Source organism: Ixodes scapularis, unplaced genomic scaffold (genome assembly GCF_016920785.2).
Source record: "Ixodes scapularis isolate PalLabHiFi unplaced genomic scaffold, ASM1692078v2 PGA_scaffold11__112_contigs__length_91849675, whole genome shotgun sequence".
Taxonomy (NCBI): domain Eukaryota; kingdom Metazoa; phylum Arthropoda; class Arachnida; order Ixodida; family Ixodidae; genus Ixodes; species Ixodes scapularis.
This window is the reverse complement of record NW_024609837.1, coordinates 32,046,256-32,063,190: the sequence shown is the minus strand read 5'-3', so window position 1 is coordinate 32,063,190 and position 16,935 is coordinate 32,046,256. Positions and strand designations below refer to the sequence as shown.

At 44.8% G+C, this 16,935-nt stretch overlaps 1 pseudogene; it reads right to left on the bottom strand.

Annotated features, from left to right (window-relative positions):
- Positions 1-1,750: 1,750 nt before the first annotated feature.
- Positions 1,751-2,661, bottom strand: LOC121047898 (annotated as a pseudogene).
- Between the last annotated feature and the right edge of the window lie 14,274 nt (positions 2,662-16,935).

The window sequence follows — 16,935 nt, the reverse complement described above, 5'->3', positions numbered from 1 at the left end:
ACAAATTTAGACATTGAAGAAAAAAAAAAGTAACGATATTTACATGTGTAGTAACGACAAGAAAATCTACAAACAGCGTTGATATCATCAGTGAGGACCTGTTTGACGACGCCGCTCTTACGTGCTTGGGTCTAGAAAATGTGCACGAGTGGGCTGAAGACAACGTTGCGGTACACTCGCACGTGAGGTACGTAAGTGACGAAGCCGCCGGTCCTTTTAAGAATCGCTACCAGCTTCACCAGTTCGCACAGAATGATTGCCCCCAAGCGCAGTGGTTATTTTCTGCATCTGGACGTGGGAAAATGCAGGCGACAGAGTTGGCGGACTCGTGAAGCACCAGGCCACGCTGAACAACTTGAGAAAACGTTCAATAAACGCAATTCAAATGGCCTGGTCAATGGTGAGCGCTCTATTCGAGAAACTGTGTGCATCATAGGTATCTGGACAAAAATTAACTCGTTCAATATCTTTAACAAAAAAAGAAAAAAAAAGAGTGGCTGACGGTGCGCGCCTTTCCTGGCATTCAGTCTTGGCACGTGTGGCGGCTGTGCAAGACATCAACAGAAAGTACATTTGGCATATGTGTAGCACAGACAGTCGGATCTGGTTAAAAGAAATTTTATTAAATGGGTACATCGAGTAAAGCCTTAGTGCAAAAGTGCCGAATTTGGTTCCACGAATACTGCTCTTTTTGAATGCAGGGTTATCTTATTTATCGCAGTTTGCTTCGCGGGGTTTCTAACCTACAATTTTACTTGGTGATAGCTTATAATATTTATCTGGTCACCATATGAGAATCACGAAACGTTATCCTAGCGCAGGATAAAATATCTCGGCTTGCCACGATCCATTCGTACACCGAGAGTACCGAATCTCATACAGTCCGGCGCGGTGGCACCACTCATCTGAAATTGTTTGTCCCCGGAAATACATAACTAGCCTAAGCAATTTAATATTCTATCTTTTTTTTTTGTATGTAAAAGTAAAATTGTTTCTCTTATTTTAATATTAAATTATACCGGAAAGTAAAACTTCACTTTGTATCATCGTTCCTCGAATCACTAGTCTCTGATATGATACCTCTTTGCACACTGTATGTAAAATGCTGTATATAGTTTCTCTTCACTTTTAGTGCGTGACCGATTGCTCTAGTTGTCAGTGACCTCATCTAAATAAAATTATATGAAAGATGTGTGTTAGTTTCTTGAAACTGGAACCCAGAGTCACCTCGTATAGGGCACTGCTAAGTTTAGGCGTTGAAAAAGTACCCTACTTTGGGGAGCTGTGTCTTCTTTCCCAATAAAATAATGCAACATGTTTTAATAGAAATTAATGCTGAAATAGAGCATGACAGGGTACCCAAATTTGAAAAAAATATTGAAGGTAATGTTTTTGTTTATTTGCATCGGAATTTGTCGTTGTTTGATTTTTCCCCCGTTTGCCTAAATATATCCCGACTATCGTATCACTCAGATAACTTATTTATTTTTTAAATAATAGTCACATATAAGTAAAATACTACCTGCAAATTATATAATAATGATTAGATCATTTCATGAGATACAGGCCTCCAAATTTGTCATTTGTCGTTCAAGTAGGCATATTTGGCAATTTTTAGAAAAATAAATAAATTGCAATAAAGAATATTAAGTGGACTCCTCTTAACCGAAACTTAAAGGGACAAGAAAATTTCTTCCATTTATCAAAAGTTTAATTTAAGCAAACTACGGAAAATGTGTGAATTATTACTTTATTTCAAAAGCTTCAATTGTAGATAACATGAATGACTCAGCAAATCAAGGCTATTGGCCTCTATTTGAGTTTTAAAGTATATAATGTTGACAATGGAAGGCTGGAGAGAATCTCTGTGCACATTTCCTAAAGCATCAAACACCAGCTCATGTTGATAAAAACAAACCAAAACAAAAACCATAATTAGTTTGACATATTTAAGTACTTTTCTCACAAAGTAGGAGTGCCATGCTGAGAGGCTGGGCAGAAACTCTGGCACTGTGATGTTCAAAGTAGCACTGCAACGGTGTGACGGCATCTCTCGTTGCACAGTCCGACAGTGAAATGGGCTCAGGATCGCACCCCGTGTCGTCCTTACTTGACTGGTCTTCATCCCGAACTTCAGCAATTAGTTCCTCAAGGTTTTCGTCACGGCAATGTTGCGATGTTTGCATCCAGCGTTTCATAGTCCTGTCGCGTGAAAGAACTGGATTGGATAACCTGACTGAAGAGTGTGTCAGCCACGGCAGCGTCGTCTTCCTCGTCGGGGATGACCTCTTGCCTTGAGAACCCCGCTTGGTGAAAGCACCCTTCCACAGTCGACACTTTCGCTTGTCCCAAGGCGTAGGTTAGAATGTGAAAAGCTGAGAGCAAGTTCACACTATAATCTTGTTCATTGTCCGCACAGAGGAGCATCCGCTGGAGGACTTGGCGGCGGCAGAAAACCTTTAAGTTTTGAATTACACCTTGGTCCATCGGTTGAATGACTGCTGTGGCGTTTGCTGGCAGGAACTTGAGGCAGATGGATTTGAGTCCATCCAAATGACCATGGGTAGGAGAATTGACCACTACATACACCACCTCCCTGTTCTTCCGGGTATTTCTTGCATCCTCCTCCCGCAACCAAGTCTCGAAGATTGCCTGTGTCATCCAAGCTGTTCCGTTGGCGTGGTAAGTGACGGGCAGCTTAGGTATCCCTCTGAAGCAGCGTGTGTGCTTTGATTTTTCTACAACGACCATCTTCAACTTTTCGCTAACATCCATGTTGGCATTTACTAGAGTCGTAATTCCCTCCTTGCTTCATTTTTCTCCTGAGCAGGTTTCCCCTCTGTAATGGAGGGTCTTGGTTGGGAGAGCTTTGTAAAACAATCCCATGTCATCAACATTAAAGACGTCTCATGTTTCTTAGCTTTCCAGAATTTCGTGCAGCCGTCCCTGTTGCCAGTGGCTACAGACATCTCTGTCGATTGCCGCACGTTCTCCGGAAACAGTCTTAAAGACAAGACCATGCCGCTTTTTAAAATGACTCAGCCAACTGTCGCTTACTCTGAAGTTCTCGATCCCCATTTGAGAGAAAATCTAGCATTGAGAGAAAAATTGGCATTGCGTGCACGCTTGAACCAGAGTAGAAGCGCATCCTCAATTTCACTGTATACGCCGTCGTTCGCATCCGCATGCAGTCTGTCGAGAAGCTCCCAAGCTTGACGGCGTCTTCTATCTTTCCTTTGTTCTTCAATATCCTCGACAGCGTGGACTTGGGGATCCCAAATTTCTTGGTGATATAAGTCTTCATAAGTTGGTCGCGATCAAGTTCTTTAATTATTTTGACCTTCGCTGCGAGCGAAAGTGCGTTGTGCTCTCGTTTCTTGGCAATGTTCATTGCGGATCTACGATTAGCGTGATTAGATATGGCGACGTCGCGACGTCGTTTACGCGGGTACAGACGCGGGAACATGTGCTATCATTGGATTGGCTTGGTTAGGCTATGATGGCTTGGCTATTGCTCTTTTTCATAGTTGTCAGACGTCCACGGCTATTTCGGACGTTTATAGCTTTTTTTAGTTTTGTCTCATTTAACCGAAGTAAGAAAAAAAAGTGTTCCAATTAGCACAACATTTTTATCATTATATACATAAGAGACCAGCCAGAGGTGCCTACATAGTTTCGCTTATGCGTATTTTTCGTTTACCAAAGTTTCGTTTAATGGGAGTCCAATTACTTTATATTAGAAGCAAACTGTACCGATTGTTTGAGTTTCGAAAAGTATTAGAATTCTTCTAACATTATCCTTTTAGTTATTCACTTTCAAACGTGCCCCCTCCATCAGTGCGCGTTAATGCAACTGTCTACTTCTTCATGTCTTACAATTTTTCTTGCCCCCAAATTTTTTCTGGTCAAAACTATGTATGTATTCGTTTGTACCAGACACTAGACAATGGCATATAAAAACATCAGTTGATTTAAAAATGTCGACCAGCTACCCTTTGGTCGATCTTCTCTGAAATCACCCCTACCACGTGCATGCACAGAAACAGTGTGGTGCCGTATTTTTTGGTGTATTTAAGTTTCACGGTTGAATATATAGGTCGCTACCCCCCTAGACGGATGGTCAATACAAAAATGATGTGTACAGTCGCGCTTTGAAGCAATTCGCTCTTATATATGAGTACAATCTGCGTCGCAAAACTGGTCTGATAAGTACGCTTATGTGTGTTGTGGTCGCCACATTATGCGCAAGCGGCAGGCAGTTTCAGCATTCTCGTCGAAGCGACGAATGTGAAAGATGAAAACCACGGCAAATTTGCACAGTTAAGCTCCATAAACGCTTATAAGTCATCATTTTTATAGCTTCGACGCTGCAAAGAGCCTATATGTCGTGGCTTTCTTTGCGTTGTAAAATTAATGAGTCACTCATTGCTCTTCGATTCGAACCACTGTCCACGTGTCCCTTCATCAGTGATCCAAGACGTGGGCACCGATTCGGTCATTGAAGCGAAATACCGCACAATTTCTAAGTGGCTTGTGATTAGATCCGGCGGTCCGTAGCTGTTGCCTTTACTTCATCGTAGGGTGAGACGAAGTATAATACATTGCAAAATGCGGTATACAAACGTGTGCACGAAAACAAAAAAAAAGCCACATATGAACGTGCTTTTATAAACTCAAGTACAGAAACGCGTCGAAAACGGCAGAAACACAAAACCACGCCGCACACACCTTCATCGAATAGTTTTCAGAAATGCATTTTTTGTTATCTTAAATTTCAGGCACCACTTTTTTGCAGACAAACTTTGTGTTTGACGGCTTGCATATTTCAAGTCAGCTTTTTGCGTAGTCAACTTCAGTCATTGTGGATATTTTTACATTCGTAAATAAACGCGCTTAATTAGAAAAATATTATTTTAATTTACGATAACGATAGAGGGACAATTGAAGACAATCAGACAACACAGGCTTTCGTTATTGTAAATTAGAAACCAACACGCTCAGCCGTCCACATCACACATACATACGATTTCAATGTTTTGCATTTTACATTTGTGTATGAAATGAATTATCTCCACCTAAATATAAAATACTCGTCTTGATTTTATATCATTCTAAATTGTTCCTTCGGCTAATTTTTTGTGTCTTATTGGTTAAAAGATATATGTGGAGGGTCAAGAAACAAACAAAAGGGATTGACTGACACCATCATAATTTGACTTCCATCCGTACGAAAATGTTGGGCCCATCTGAGAGTCGTATCTAAACAATCGCCTTCGTAATAACTTTGACTCAACGCATAATAAATTTAAAAAAAAGCTATCAAAATGTATACGAGAAAGTTTCGGCAATTTAAGAAAGAAGAAAAAAGAACAAAGATCCTCTCTCTTAGCCTATCCCGGCAGCCAGCAAATATTTGACTAGAAAAAAAAACGTAGTTTTAAAACTTTTTTTTTGCAGCTTTCTAACTCTTCCATGCTGCTCGTCTTCGAAATTACGAAAGAACTTGGAATTACATTTCAGAAATAGAGAAAGAAAAAGAACCTAGGACGAGGGAAAAAGAAATTCGAAAGGAGTTGGGACCAAGTTTCGTTTCCCTTTTCAAATTTTGACAGGTATATAGAGGGCGAGAGCGAAAAACTCATTGGACGCCATTGAGAAATTTTTGGGTTATATTATATATTTTGGTGAACTGAATGTAGTTCATTTTGCTCAACTTTGGTCATAAGCAATAGTTATCATCAGCGTTTTTCCGTCTTTATTTCACGTCGTTGCCTCCCTGCTACTTTTATTTGCGTTACGGTAAAACCAAAAATAAATCTGAGCCAAGTCAGGAATTTTTGTTAATTTAGTAAAGAAGAAAAGTATAACTGAAGCTAGGTCGGTATACTAGCCGTTTTTTTGTTTTTTTGTTTTCTTTTTTTTTTCTAGGCAAGTTCTTCTAATTGTCTAGTTTGTAAACCTTGTTTCATTAAAGCTTTAAAACTAGCATGATAATTATTAGCTAATATGCTAGGTTAAATTTTCTATTAATCGTACTCCCCCTGAAGAAGAAACGAACGGTTTCGAAACGTAGGGTCGCTACTATTTCAATTTTTGGTTGGCGGATTATCTTATCTCTTTATTATTTACCCAACCAGAGAGAATTCTCTCAAACATGTTTGAAGAAGAAGAAGCTGCTGTCCTTCATTCATCCCCCTGAAGGAGAAACGAACGGTTTCGAAACGTAGGGTCGCTACTATTTCAATTTTTGGTTGGCGGATTATCTTATCTCTTTATTATTTACCCAACCAGAGAGAATTCTCTCAAACATGTTTGAAGAAGAAGAAGCTGCTGTCCTTCATTCATCCCCCTGAAGAAGAAACGAACGGTTTCGAAACGTAGGGTCGCTACTATTTCAATTTTTGGTTGGCGGATTATCTTATCTCTTTATTATTTACCCAACCAGAGAGAATTCTCTCAAACATGTTTACCTTCGTGTTTTACCGTGCTGGCGCTATAGACACCAATCATTGCTCGCTCAAAAAGCAAAATAAACTTTCCGGTATATCCTACAGCAAGTATTCCGCAGAAGCGATTGCTCACATAGCCACTCCCTTGTAGTCACTGGCTCATGCTTAAGTGTAACTAATTTACAAAAAAAGAAAAAAAAAAGAAAAAAAAGAAGGATACGTGGTTCGTATGCGGCAAGTGTGGTTGCTTGCTGCTCCAATGAGAGGAGCCCGAGACTCGCATACCCAGGTTTTACACGACCACTAAAACACAATGCTCCCGGGTTTCCTTTGTGGTTGTGGTTGTCGGCTCCAACGACGGCGGCTCCAACAACGAGGGATTCTTCCCTCGTTGTCGGAGCCGACGTTTCTCTACATATCTAGGCCCTGAAAGATCTAAATATCTTAGGAAATCGTTACCTACCAATCTGAAACTTTCCGTAATATTTTTTTAATAAATTTGTTATTAATAATTTGTGCTAGATTTGAATGCCCTCTTTGTTTTGATTGCATCGAAAACAGGTGTGCCAAGTTTAATCGTGTAACTGAATTCGTGTTTTAGGAAAGCTCCTTCCCGTACTAAGCGTAAACTATAAAAGTTCTCATTTGCTATTTTTCAGCTAAAATGTTTAACAGGATACAAAAATAAAACGCCGAACAACGCTAAATAAAACAAACAAACAATAAAAACTTTGCGAAAAGAATGGGAGCGAAATTGGGAGGTCACCGGGGCCGGACAAACGCGAGTTTACATATAAAATAACTCGCTACGGCACCTACAAACACCATTTTTAGTGTAAATTTGATAAAAAATAATAAATTACAAGAAACGCATTATGCCCATGCACATTCCGAACTATCAATGTCGTGTTTCGCGTGATCTCTTGCCCTGTGCTGCGTGCGTTAAACTTAAACTGAAGGTGCACTATTGTGTGTCTCTCGTTTCCTTGTGAACTTTAAATGTCAGCAAACGGAAGAAAGGGCGCTGTCCGACTGACCGCAGAAAAGAGAAGTTCATCGTAATACGGAAGTTGGAAAGGGCCACGTCCACGCAGACATCAGCGTCTGACAAAACGCGAACACAAGCAGAAGCCGCCATGAAGGCTACGTTGTCGATGTCAATGAGGGTACTGTGTCAAGACCCGTAGAGGAGCCACCCCTGACAGAGACGGACGACGCGCGCGCCCAAAGAGTGCACAATGAACCGTCCCTGTCGAGGGATGTCGAAGGGAGTAGGGCAAGTGCGCCGTTGATACTGGGTACTGAATAGGACAGCCTCTGCCGCTTGAGACGACAGAGATGGTATATTTCACGCCTATATTGAGATAGGCGTTAAATTAGACCGTGACGAGAGTCGTGGTCAATGCGCTGGAACCGTGCTTTGTGAAGATTAGGACATGTTTCTAATCCGACGAGTCAGCGAAAACAGACCCCTAAAGACGCGTATTCTTGCAGCGAATGCAACCTCGAATCATCCCAAGCACCAACTGGTAAGGGGATGCGATGGTTGGTTCATCAGTGTTTAAAAAAAAAACCATGAACAGGGTAAGATAATCATAAAGTGGCTGGTTATTTGTTTGTTTGTTTGTCTTTCGAGAGGAGATGTATCCTCTCGTCAAGACTAATAGTATCTTTGAATATGCTCGTGGTTAATTTCTCATATTGACTGTAAACTTTGATTTTCGACATTCCCATCTGTAAAAAAAAAAAAAAATTGTGTGGCTTTATTTATTTGTTTTTTGGGGGAGGGAGAAAGTGTAAAGGTTGGGTGTTTTTCAGTCATTTCAGTAGTGTCGGGAATTATGGGGAATTGTGTTGGATAAAATAGGACATGGGTATGCAATTCCTAAACCTCTAGGAGATATGCTCGCGACCTGAATGTTTAAAACACATCGATAACAAGGAAAAAAAAAACATACGAGGTAAGGGACGTGGTTCCGAGGGAAGAAGTAGCTTCCCAGACAGTTCAGCGTGGGCTGTGTTCCCGTTCAAAACAAAATAAAGCTACACACCGTTCCAATAAGTGCTTTTAGTCTGCGCCACATTCTTTCACCCGGGCACCTGAACAGATTTGAAAGGACACAAAAGGAGGAACGCACGCTTCCGATTCTGATAGCAGACGAGAAACCGGCCGTTCTGATCGGTTGGGCAGCACCCGCCGACTGTATATGTTGGCTGTACCCAACGAGGTATAGGGCATTAGAGTGATAAACTGGCAGCTGAAAGTGACCCCCAATTGACCGCCGCCATGTTGTACAATTTTGACCACTAGACACGTGACCAGGCCAAATCTATGACGTAACCAGACCAAATCTTTGGCGTCAACGAAAAGATGGCAGCGCCCAGTGCGTGTCGGAAGCGTTGTGGGCGTTCATCGGAGTGTGTGGATTTCGTGTGCGGAATTCGGTTTTTCAGGGTTTTGTATGCTCCCCGCGTAGGAATAACGTGAAGTAGGAGGGAATGAGGCTTTTCTTTTTTATTTAATTCAGAGTAAGCCAGATTCGGTCCCGTGCTTCTCGTACGGGCTCGGATCACTACCTCGGACATCGCTCGGTCGTTCGAGTTTAATTAAAATATCCGCAATCGTTAACCACGGGAGCTCCTCCATAATCGCTGAGTCGAAGGATACGTCGAACCCATCCGGAACGCGGAGTCTAAAGGTATGTAGGACGTAACCAGAACGCGGAGTTCTAACGGTACGGCGGACGTGCCCGGGCAATTTTCTTAGCTCGACCGTCAAGATTCGCATTTGAAGCAGCGAGTGAAGTGTTGAAATCTCCGAACTGCTCGGTGCTGAGCTAACTACGGACCACTTCACTATGTGATCCGTAGTGACGTGAAAAAGACCGACGGCGGTCACTCCGGGTGGACGGCGGCTCCCGGCCGCCTGCCGGGTGCCTTCTGTGAAGGGGTGACAGTCGTGTAAGCAGTACTGTACCAGCTTCTCTTATAGCTATGTTGTTCTCGAGCAGCTTCCCGATCACTAAACCCCGCAAACGCGTGCCGAAATTTCAAAAGGTGTCTGCCAACCTGGAAAGCCTTGAACTCCCAGGGAATTTCGGATCATCTGGGAAAGTCGGGGAATCATTCAAAAAGTGGGCTAAATAAGGGAAGACGACTAGTGAAAGCGGCATGGCGGTTGCTCGTCGGCACGGCCATGCTGAATGACATTGCCGAAATGTAATCCTTCAACACAAAAGCTCAAGGGATTTGATCAAAATAGTCAGGGAAAAACATGAAAAAGTCGGGGAATTTGAAATCAGTAGTTTGTTAGAAACAATGTTCGATTTTCTTGGCACTCCACGCGTTTTTACACACGACAGGCACACGCCCGTGTATCACACGGCAGCCAGGCCAGGCGGCTGCCAGCCACTTATGCAAGGTCGATAAGACGCAAGCGTGGAATGCTTTCGGACTGCTGTAAATACACCAGCGGGAGCGTCCGGCCGCAGTCCGACTGCCCATGCTAGGACACCCGACACAGACTCTGCATCCTGGGTACGTTTGACGTATCTTTAGATTTTGCATCCTAGGTACGTCAGACCTATCTTTAGACACAGCGCCTGATAATAGTAGTGAATAGGGTCACGTTCAGTGCGCAAGTCACTTTATTACACTTGGAGAGCGGAATTCCATTCCCGTTGCGCAGGTAGTTCCCGAGCTAGGCATGCACTTGAAGACTATGTTTCACTCTTTCATAAAGCAAGCTTTGCGGGACCCCTCCGCCCTTGTGCACCCATTTGCAGGTCGTGTCGCCTTTCCTCACGTAACTCCCGCAGGTTCAGTGAGTTGCCGAGCCACTGCAGCCCTGGCGTCGCTCGGTACATACAAGAGGCGGCTCACGTCGGTCGTCCAGCAGCGTACTGGAGGGACGCAAAGCTAGCAGCCTCCTTGGTGCACGCAAGACGAGGCTGAGCAGAGCTCCAAGCTCTTCTGACGCACATGTGCACTCCAATGAGACCGGTGTCGCACCCCGATTCCTAGAGATGTGGTCGCACTGGCAGTCTTGTTGGTCCCTGGGGGCCGTCGAGGAGTGCCAGAAAGCAAAATTCCATCCTTCTTGCGCAGGTAGTTCCCCAGCTAGTCACTTCCTTGACGACGTCGCACCCTCTCTGGAAGCAAGCTTCGGGATGCTCTTGTGCACCCATTTGCAGGTCGTGTCGCCTTTGCTCACGTAACTCCCGCAGGTCCAGCGAGTTGCCGAGCCGCTGTAGCCCCGGCGTCGCTGGTCGTGCATCCTGGTCCTGGTCGTGCATCAACCACCGCTGCCCATTTCCGCTGAGTGCTTGGGTGTGGTAGCTTGACGTGCTTTCGCAGAAAGCTGTATGCCTTTGCCGAGTAAAAATGGAGCGTGAGGGCAAACTTGCGCACATCCTCTGTACATGCGTTTTTGTTGCGCCTGACTCTTTTTAAGACGAGGTTGCGCATTGTGTTGGTGAATGCATTGTCAAGTATGTCAACTGCTGGCTTAGGAAGTCGTTTCCTCAGTTCACGGAGCAGCGTGTTCAGCTTCCTAATCCTGGCCGTCTTCCGATTGATCTTCTTCTTTGCCTGTTTCAACAGTTTCCTCGCCTTCTGCAGCTTTTGCCTACTCGTGGCCAGGACCCTGTGCAGTCGTGGTGACACAGCTGCGTACGAGTGGTCACCGAAGGAAGTGTTTCGTCGCTTGAACACAGCTTCAGGGGGAGTCTCTGACGTCGTAGCCTGAGAGGGGGAAGTAACCAGCTTTACATTGCTTCCAGAACCAGCAGCAGCTTGGGCCTCTCCTGGGGTTGGCTGATCAGTCGTCGATCCAGGCTGCCTCTCTGGAGGGTGAGACCTGTCAGCAGAACAACGAGCGGTGACATTCAAGACTGCCTGTATTCCACAAGACTGTGTGCCAGGGCATGCATTCTTGGCAGGTTATACTGTGCAGTGTGATATGTGACCACACCTTTTATGCGCCCCCTGAAGCTGTGTTCAAGTGACGCAACACTTCCTTCGGTGACCACTCGTACGCAGCTGTGTCACCACGACTGCACAGGGTCCTGGCCACGAGTAGGCAAAAGCTGCAGAAGGCGAGGAAACTGTTGAAACAGGCAAAGAAGAAGATCAATCGGAAGACGGCCAGGATTAGGAAGCTGAACACGCTGCTCCGTGAACTGAGGAAACGACTTCCTAAGCCAGCAGTTGACATACTTGACAATGCATTCACCAACACAATGCGCAACCTCGTCTTAAAAAGAGTCAGGCGCAACAAAAACGCATGTACAGAGGATGTGCGCAAGTTTGCCCTCACGCTCCATTTTTACTCGGCAAAGGCATACAGCTTTCTGCGAAAGCACGTCAAGCTACCACACCCAAGCACTCAGCGGAAATGGGCAGCGGTGGTTGATGCACGACCAGGACCAGGATGCACGACCAGCGACGCCGGGGCTACAGCGGCTCGGCAACTCGCTGGACCTGCGGGAGTTACGTGAGCAAAGGCGACACGACCTGCAAATGGGTGCACAAGAGCATCCCGAAGCTTGCTTCCAGAGAGGGTGCGACGTCGTCAAGGAAGTGACTAGCTGGGGAACTACCTGCGCAAGAAGGATGGAATTTTGCTTTCTGGCACTCCTCGACGGCCCCCAGGGACCAACAAGACTGCCAGTGCGACCACATCTCTAGGAATCGGGGTGCGACACCGGTCTCATTGGAGTGCACATGTGCGTCAGAAGAGCTTGGAGCTCTGCTCAGCCTCGTCTTGCGTGCACCAAGGAGGCTGCTAGCTTTGCGTCCCTCCAGTACGCTGCTGGACGACCGACGTGAGCCGCCTCTTGTATGTACCGAGCGACGCCAGGGCTGCAGTGGCTCGGCAACTCACTGAACCTGCGGGAGTTACGTGAGGAAAGGCGACACGACCTGCAAATGGGTGCACAAGGGCGGAGGGGTCCCGCAAAGCTTGCTTTATGAAAGAGTGAAACATAGTCTTCAAGTGCATGCCTAGCTCGGGAACTACCTGCGCAACGGGAATGCAATTCCGCTCTCCGAGTGTAATAAAGTGACTTGCGCACTGAACGTGACCCTATTCACTACTATTATCAGGCGCTGTGTCTAAAGATAGGTCTGACGTACCTAGGATGCAAAATCTAAAGATACGTCAGACGTACCCAGGACGCAGAGTCTGTGTCGGGTGTCCTAGCATGGGCAGTCGGACTGCGGCCGGACGCTCCCGCTGGTGTATTTACAGCAGTCCGAAAGCGTTCCACGCTTGCGTCTTATCGACCTTGCATAAGTGGCTGGCAGCCGCCTGGCCTGGCTGCCGTGTGATACACGGGCGTGTGCCTGTCGTGTGTAAAAACGCGTGGAGTGCCAAGAAAATCAAACATTGTGTCTAACAAACTACTGATTTCAAATTCCCCGACTTTTTCATGTTTTTCCCTGACTATTTTGATCAAATTCCTTGAGCTTTTGAGTTGAAGGATTACATTTCGGCAATGTCATTCAGCATGGCCGTGCCGACGAGCAACCGCCATGCCGCTTTCACTAGTCGTCTTCCCTTATTTAGCCCACTTTTTGAATGATACCCGACTTTCCCAGATGAACCGAAATTCCCTGGGAGTTCAAGGCTTTCCAGGTTGGCAGACACCTTTTGAAATTTCGGCACGCGTTTGCGGGGTTTAGTGATCGGGAAGCTGCTCGAGAACAACATAGCTATAAAAGAAGCTGGTACAGTACTGCTTACACGACTGTCGCCCCTTCACAGAAGGCACCCGGCAGGCGGCCGGGAGCCGCCGTCCACCCGGGGTGACCGCCGTCGGTCTTTTTTCACGTCGCTACGGATCACATAGTGAAGTGGTCCGTAGTTAGCTCAGCACCGAGCAGTTCGGAGATTTCAACACTTCACTCGCTGCTTCAAATGCGAATCTTGACGGTCGAGCTAAGAAAATTGCCCGGGCACGTCCGCCGTACCGTTAGAACTCCGCGTTCTGGTTACGTCCTACATACCTTTAGACTCCGCGTTCCGGATGGGTTCGACGTATCCTTCGACTCAGCGATTATGGAGGAGCTCCCGTGGTTAACGATGGCGGATATTTTAATTAAACTCGAACGACCGAGCGATGTCCGAGGTAGTGATCCGAGCCCGTACGAGAAGCACGGGACCGAATCTGGCTTACTCTGAATTAAATAAAAAAGAAAAGCCTCATTCCCTCCTACTTCACGTTATTCCTACGCGGGGAGCATACAAAACCCTGAAAAACCGAATTCCGCACACGAAATCCACACACTCCGATCAACGCCCACAACGCTTCCGACACGCACTGGGCGCTGCCATCTTTTCGTTGACGCCAGATATTTGGTCTGGTTACGTCATAGATTTGGCCTGGTCACGTGTCTAGTGGTCAAAATTGTACAACATGGCGGCGGCCAATCGGGGGTCACTTTTGCCTGATGAACGGTATACTAGTTTATCACTCTAAGGCCCTCTACCTCGTTGGCTGTACCGAACATTGAACGCTTGGTAAATGCGGACGCTAAGAAAAAATACGCTTTTTTTTTACATTTATGGCTTTTCAGCATTAGCCTACAGCGCTTTTTTTAATTTAAATTATCAAGTAGCGTATGTTCGTTCGATTACTTCAATAGTTCTACCCTCAACCGCTGCGTCTATTCTGCAGAAAATACTATCCTCATCGCACAGTTTTGAGTTCGAAGGGGCTTTAGTTGGTTTCTGTGAAACACTATGCAGACGCAAACGTTTTCTTACTCCGGGGTTAGAAATGTTAAACCCCAAAGCGGTGGCCATTACGCGTTCCTAGTCATAGGTGATCGAATTCAGCAAGCCAAAAAAGAGCTGTCACGTCGAACTTGGGTGCTTTCCTTTCACCGTTTATGAATAACAATAAACAACTTTTGCAAAAAAACAGGCTGCAGGTGCATCCGTTTTGTTGGATTTTCGCCGCTGCACTGAACTCAATTGCGTCACAATAAGTCAATTTACAGTACCACCTACGCGTAAACATCATTTCAGCGTTCATAAAGTCCTAAAACAACTACTTGAAACTGTAACAAAAAAAGTCAGCGAGCAACATCGGAGGATTAAGCCGAAATAAACAGCCGAAAACAAGCGGCTTAACTCACCGTCCTTCCAAGTTCGTCGTCCTTCAACATCTCAGCGTTTATCCTCTAATCATTCTTGTCCCCTCCAGACGCCCCCCCCCCCCCCCCCCCCCCCCCCCCAATATGAGCTTCGTAATCACAGGACAGATAGCAATTCTTTCTCGGAGATCTTCATCGCAAGAACTTGCAGCATTGCGTAAAGTCTCTTCCGTTATTGCAGGAGCTCCATTATTTCCCCGGGCAATCATTTTGTAACGACGAAGATTCTTATCAAGTAAAGTTAGTTTGTTATTGGCTATATTTTCGAAATAAAGGTGTTTTGGTGATTTGATAAGTATAAATGAGTAAAAACAGACTCCAATTATATATCTCGGCACAGAAATAAAACATATCTAAGGAATGAACAAAAGAAACCTGGACGAGTCGTTGTTTGTTTGGGCCTATCCAAAGCGATCCCTCCTATTCTAGAAAAAGAAATTATCAGGAGAAGAAGAAGATTAACAATTTATCATAAACTTCGCCAGCGTTTCCCTCACAAATTGGGAGGACTGACCATATTAACCTCTTCTAGAAAGCGAAAGATCTAAAAAAAAAAGAACTTTTCCACGCGTTCTCCCTCAAATAGTAAATTGCAGAAATAGAGATATTAAAGCAAATCCCATGTGCACCCAAAAATGTGACAGACATAAAAATGCCTTATCAACAGGTACGTATTCGATGATACAGGTATAGAGACTGACAACGTAAGCAATGTAACAAAGGCAGGACGTGGCGAGTAGCAAGCTTGTCATAATCGCTACGCAGCCAATAAGAGCGCGTCATTATACGACTACATTGTGTAACAATTGCGGTGCTGTGCTACGCTATGCGTTTTTCTTGGCTTCCTGATAAGATCATTTGGAGCGGCGCGGGATTGAATTTCTTTCTTTTTGCCCAGGCCTGATTGGATACAAGATTCTTAAAAGCCAGCTTGCTTTTATAATAAACACAAATCGTCTTCCAGCAGCAGAGAGTCTGTCTGCTCCTTCTGCAACCGTTCCGTCGTCGAAACCGCTGGAAACGTAACAATTGCACACGAACCAATCGCGACAAAAGAATCTTGAATAGAACGAGCAATCGCCAGCGTCTCTCAGGTTGTCACTGATTAAAGAAATCCAAATTTTAATACTAATTTTTTTATGGAGCCAAGACTCATTAAATGAGGCTCGCCACTCCACCACGACAGGCGCATGAAGTTTTTAAAAAATCGACGAAGATTACATTTAAAAAAGAAATGTTTCTCTTTGACAATATACTTGTATTCTACAGGGTGTTTTAAAGGCTTTGCATATTTGTTTAAAAGGAAAAGGCCGCGGAAGCTACAATAACGCGATCTGGGATTGTGAGTTATACGTCCAAGGGGAAGGAAATTAGGGAATTGTAGTAGACCTTTTCCGCAGCCCGCTAAGTACCCGGATAGCGCTCCGTAATCCTCCACAAGACCTTGAACTATGCAGAGGAGGCTTGCAGCCCGCATGCGCAGCTGCGCCGTTTTCTTCGCGGATAACGTAGCGGAGGAGCAAAACGATCTACTACAACTCTCTATTGTCACGATATGTCGGTTAATTAACCAAACTTCGTGTATTCAATTTTTCTTTTAAATATTCCTGAGAAAGATGGGATTATAACGAGAAACGTTCTGAGCGCCATGATAACCACTACATATGTAAGCTGTTGAAACATCTGGGGCGAGTGGGGAGCGCGTGGTACGCTAAAGTTACCAGTCGATTTCGCAACTCCAAGGCATTGCGCCCGTTGCACCTGGGATATCTTTAGCGCACCACCGCGCCTCCTACACGCCCCAAATCTTCCTAAAATTTATTAATTTAGCGGTTTCCGACGACGCTCAGTAAGTCTCTAAAATAAGACAATATGTTGCTTTTCATTAACTTAAAGGGTAATTTACGAATGTGTGCTAATTATCTGACTCATCGTCTCCCTGGCCGTATAGCGTACTTACACAGACCTCAATAGAGTAGCTTGCAGAATTCAGGGTTAAAAAATATATATATATATACGAAGAGCATTATGTTAGAACACCGTTAATTTTCTTCCGGAAGTAAATCACTTCAGAAGCGGATGGCAGTCAACGGCTAGCCGATCTCGCAGCGATGTGATATCTCTGTCATATGATTGTAGGAAAGTCAAGTGCCACTCTTGTGTAATTTGATTGAGAAGTGCAGTGAGTTTTTTTATCTTTTATTATAGGGGTTAATGAGAGCCACTAATTAACTAACGAATAGCAGTACGCATATTTAGTGCTGTTTTTTTTTGTTTTTTTTTTTTTGTATAAGCGCTTTTGCCACAATGCAACGCGCGCAGTTAT